Source organism: Limulus polyphemus, unplaced genomic scaffold (assembly GCF_000517525.1).
Source record: "Limulus polyphemus unplaced genomic scaffold, Limulus_polyphemus-2.1.2 Scaffold2970, whole genome shotgun sequence".
NCBI classification, from domain to species: domain Eukaryota; kingdom Metazoa; phylum Arthropoda; class Merostomata; order Xiphosura; family Limulidae; genus Limulus; species Limulus polyphemus.
The window spans coordinates 111,579-117,369 of NW_013668580.1; the positions used below are offsets into that span (position 1 = coordinate 111,579).

General features: G+C 35.5%; 1 pseudogene; it reads left to right on the forward strand.

Annotated features, from left to right (window-relative positions):
- LOC106468338 overlaps window positions 1-5,791 on the forward strand; it is a 97,065-nt pseudogene that overhangs the window by 51,309 nt on the left and 39,965 nt on the right.

Consider the following 5,791-nt stretch of genomic DNA (forward strand, 5'->3'; position numbering starts at 1 on the left):
CGGCTGATGTTAATGTTGACTATTTCCCAGCTGATGTTAATGTTGACTATTTCCCAGCTGATATTAATGTTGACTATTTCCCGGCTGATAGTGATGTTGACTATTTCCCAGCTGATGTTAATGTTGACTATTTCCCAGCTGATATTAATGTTGACTATTTCCCAGCTGATAAGAATGTTGACTATTTCCTGGCTGATAGTGATGTTGACTATTTCCCAGCTGATGTTAATGCTAGTCGGGAAATAGTCAACATTAATATCAGCTGGGAAATAGTCAACATCACTATCAGCCGGGAAATAGTCAACATTCTTATCAGCTGGAAAATAGTCAACATTAATATCAGCTGGGAAATAGTCGATATTAATGTTGACTATTTCCCGACTGATATTAATGTTGACTATTTCCCGACTAATAGGGACGTTGACTATTTCCCAGCTGATATTAATGTTGACTATTTCCCGGCTGATGTTAATGTTGACTATTTCCCGGCTGATGTTAATGTTGACTATTTCCTGGCTGATAGTGACAGTGAATGGGATTTATCATCAGGTGATAGTGACACCAGTTCTTGTGATTTGGAAGAATCAGTACCAGTTACAAGGGAAACATTGACTGGGTGGAAACTAATTTCCGATCCGTTTACTGATGCTAGGCCTAAAGACACTGCTCCCTTGAAGGAATAAACCCTGATATAAATAAGGCCAGTGAGAAATATAGTAATTATTTCAAACTCTTTCTCAGTGAAGAAGTTATTCATTATTTGTGTGGATGTATAAATGATCGTGCTAAAGAATATTTCAATACGAATCCTGATTGCAAAATTTATGGAATCAAGTGGCATGATGTTGCTACTGATGAGCTACATGTGTTTGTGGCACTGTTTTTATACAGTGGATTATGTAAGTTCCACCAACTTCATCAGTATTGGCAGTGCTCTTCTCTTTTTCTGGGAATTTATTTTTATTGCAGTGACGTTACAAGTCACAGATTCTTTACTATCGTGAAATTCTTGCACTTCTTAAATGTTGAAAGAGGGAATGCTCAAAATCGAATAGAACCTTTCCGTGACCTCTTGTGTGAAAAATGTAAGTTTGTAGTCGACGCAGGGGAAAACATTGCAATTGATGAAGCTTTGGTACTTTGGAAGGGTACGTTAGCTTTCCGACAATATATCAAAACCAAGAGATCATGTTTTGGATTGAAACTTTTCGTTATGTGTCCCTCAGGACATGGAAATGACACATACCAGTTGTCATTTGCTATGCCCCCAAACTTTTCTGTTTCAGAGAGAATTGTGGTGCGTCTTGTACAAAGTGTACTAGACAAAGAACGACACATAATTGTTGACAAGTGGCAGAAACGTCGAGAGGTAGCACGGGCCCCGGGGCAAACATCCTCGCCGGGCTCCCTTTCTCTCTCTCTTTTTTAACATTTTCAAGAATTTATTAAAAAGAAGATCCTTAATTAGGACAGTAACGAGCTCATAAACCAGACAAAATAATAGCAGTAGCCGTTTTTACCTCACAGTATAAGTGTAAAAACGTTAATAAAGTAACAACAAATATCTATTAAATCTATAAAGTAACAAATACATATTCATTATTACTCAAATTATTATTTCAGTCGTTCTTAATGTATCAAGCGTCTATATGCAAAGAGAAGCCAAGAACTATAGTTTTTATCATTAAATGAAGATATAGCCTAAAGATGCTTTGCGGGCTTTATGGCATAACCAGATTCCATTTGCCCGGGCCCCTGGGCTGTTGCCCCCTGTCGGCGGGCCTGACAACTAGTATTCCAGTTTGAGGTTAGCCGAGTATATAGAGTTGAGAAAGTTGTGTGTGACAGGGACAATAAGGCCAAACAGAGGCCATCCAAAAGAAATATGTGCCAAAAAAGGTCTACCCAAATTCACAAGTATATTTGCAAGGTGTGACAATGCTCTAATTGTGCAATGGGTTGACAAAAAGGATGTTCTGGTAATTACAACAAAGTATGAGGCGTCATTGGTTGAAATGAATAAAACATATTATGGAGGAACATCCCTATTCTTCTATAAACCCTAACATATTGAGAAATATACTAATTACATGGGCTCTGTTGACAAAGCCGACCCAATATCTGGAATCTTATGACCCATGTCGAAAATCCCTGGGATGGTTAAAAAAGCTAGGCCTACATCTAGTTTCTCGGATGACACTGAATGCCTTTCTTGTCTGTAAAAGGCAAACTTGAAACCAAAAATTGAAGTATTCTGGTTATCTCAGCAATATTATTGAAGAACTGTTGATAGACCACACAAATGGTGATTTTGAAAAGTGAGAATGAAGTACCTACAGCAAAACAAAAGAGGAATGAAGCAAAAACGAGTAGCAGAGGAATCAGTCCATGCTCTAGTGTCTATTCTACCTTCTGAAAAAGTAAAAAGACCTCAAAAGAACTGTACTTTCTGTGTTTAACCTCTCCTGTTTCACTTATAAAACCATTAATAGATTTTAATATTATTTAACACATTTATTACATATTGTTAATTGAATATTTTCACAAAGTTCATAGCTGTCTTAAGAATTTCATTTTTAAATTTACTCTGTTGTTTTATACCTTGGAATCACTAAACAACAAGATAGGATATTTTCTACAACAAACACTGTAGTTGTTTCAAAATTAAACTACCTGTTATATGTCTTTAGTTAACCTTCAGTTTCACACATATATATATTTATTGATGTAACATCAGTTAGGAATGCAGTTTGCTACTTGCATTCATATTTCTTGGAAATCATAGCATGTATGGTCTCATGAGTATTTAAAGAAAGATGATATCAGTTCTTTTGTGTTTAAAAATATAATTTTTTCCTCTTGACTTGTGTGTTTTTTTGTTTTTCTTTCTGGTACAGGCAATGAAGGAAACAGTTTCAAGATCGACTCCAAGCTTGGGATTGTTTCAGTAGCCAAGGAACTTGATAGAAAGTTTACAGAAGACTATCATCTTACAGTACAAGCATTTGATGAAGGAAGAATTCCCAAAGACAACACTGTAAATGTTCATATTGTTGTGACTTTACCTGATTATTCTGCACCAAAGTTTGAGAAACAAGAGTATGTCACAGAACTGTATGAAAATGAAAAACCTGGTACTGTTGTCATAACTGTAACAGCCTTCAGTCAGTCTCTCTTATACTATGAAATAGTGTCTGGAAATATGGATGCAAAGTTCACTATTAATCCTCATTCCGGTGAACTTTGTACAACTACAGAACTCGACTACGAAGAAACAAAGTTGTACAGTTTAATTGTCAATGCAACAAATCTAGTTAACTTGAATGCTATTACAGTAGTAATTATACACGTACTTGACAGAAATGATAATGCCCCAAAATTTCTTTATTCTACATATTACGGAGAAATCAGCGAATCAACAGAAGTTGGAACTTTTCGTGTTAACCAATCAGAGTGTTCCATTAGTGGTGAGTGCAGCTGATGAAGATTCCGGTTTGAATTCATACTTACAGTATGAGATTGTCGAGAAGATGCCTCGTAGTTACTTCCGGATCGATTCTACTATGGGTATTTGTTCTGTTTGTGGTTTGAAATTAGTTAAAAATAAATCCTCTAATATCTCACCTGATAGAACTTTCTCAGAAGTTCTATTGCTTTCCCAGCAATATATATATTTCTTTAAGTGCAGTGTAGCTTGTAAGTTAGATCTTACTTGAGTCTAGGTTTGACTTTGTGGTTTTAGTGCCAGGATGAATATCGAAGGTTCAGGGTACGAGATGCAATATGCCACTAAACAAACTATACATTTTCAATTCTAGAGAGCAGCATAAAAGTTACAGTCAGTTTCATTATTCCGTTAAGAATAGCTGCACAGGCACCGAGTGCTACTTACTGTTTGTTAGTCACTTTGGTCAGCAGTTCTAAACTAGGAATGGTTATGTCCAAATATTGGGGTTTCCAACCTGGTTTTGTCACTGTGAGACATCATTCAAAAAATAATAATTTATCAAGTTCTGAAATTACTTGTTTCTTAGTAATTTATTTGTGAATCTTCTGAGATCATTAGATATTTCTTTTATTCATCCCAGTGTATTTTATAACTCACAGTTAGCAATGGAATATATAGTTGTATAATTTGTAGACATCGTGAATGATTTATTAATTTCAATTAAAGATGCATGGTTAGTTTTCACCAAATTAAATAAACTGTTTAAAATGTAGGGTGTTTATGTATTTGAAGAACTTAAGAGAGAGAAGATAGTGAAATTTAGTGTGTAAGTCTCCATTGTGGTTTATGTTAAATTTTACATCTCTGTGATCAACGTACTAATAGCACATTTTATGGGATCAGGAGAATTATATTCGTTTGAAATTAATTAATTGTTTACGTTAAATGTTAGCAGAACAACCTTATTATCTTCTACAAGAACTGGGTATTTAATTAATTTTATACTTTTGTACTCCGAAGTGACATGTCCATATATATATATATATAGAATAATCATTAAAACTTTATTTTTCTGTCGTCGGCATTTGTTTTATTTATCATCTTAGCTGGTATTCTAACCACGTGATATAAAGTGCCCACCTTTTTGTTGTAGGTTTGATATGCACTATACAGGCATTGGATTACGAAAAAATACCATTTTTTCGACTAACAGTCCAAGTTACAGATAAGGGTAAACCTCAGCTGAGTGGTGAAGAAACTGCAGAGGTTTTTATTCGTGTCTTGGATGTCAATGATTCTCCCCCCAAGTTTGTAAAAGATCTGTATGAATGTACTTTGCTTCTGCCAACATACGAAGGTGTAGCTGTGACGGTAGTCAAAGCTGTGGATCCTGATCTTGATGTGCAGACGGAATTTAGATATTCTATTGTTTCTGGTAATCGGGGAGCAAAGTTTCTTATTAATGAGGTCACAGGTCAAATCTTTATAGGAGACCCAGAAAACTTAGAAGACAAGTATATTATGGTTGTAGCAGCGAAAGATGGTATTTTTGAAGCTACTACTAAAGTCAAAATCAGAGTAGAAAATACTAGAAATGGTAGAATGAAGTTTTCCAAAAACATTTACATGGCTTCCGTTATGGAGAACTCAACTGACGTTGTAAGAGTTACAATGGTAGCTGTAGTGGGAAGTGTTGTTAATGAGAATGTGATTTTCAGTATCCTGAACCCTTCTGATATGTTTAGAATTGGGAAGACATCTGGGTTAATACAAACAACTGGTAAACCATTTGACTGGGAGACTAAAAGTAACTATACTCTAGTTGTAGAAGCAAGAAGTACGTCCACCACTGTGCCTCGTGTAGCTCATGTTCTAGTACAAGTGACCATTCTGGATATAAATGACAATGCTCCAATTTTTATTGATCTCCCATATTATTCAGTGGTTCCAATTGAAGCCCAGCCTGGAGATTTGATTCGCAAGGTAAGATAGTGTCACTAGTTATAGATTCTAATCCAATATTATTCAGTGGTTCCAATTGAAGCACAGCCTGGAGATTTGATTCGCAAGGTAAGATAGTGTCACTAGTTATAGATTCTAATCCAATATTATTCAGTGGTTCCAATTGAAGCACAGCCTGGAGATTTGATTCGCAAGGTAAGATAGTGTCACTAGTTATAGATTCTAATCCAATATTATTCAGTGGTTCCAATTGAAGCACAGCCTGGAGATTTGATTCGCAAGGTAAGATAGTGTCACTAGTTATAGATTCTAATCCAATATTATTCAGTGGTTCCAATTGAAGCACAGCCTGGAGATTTGATTCGCAAGGTAAGATAGTGT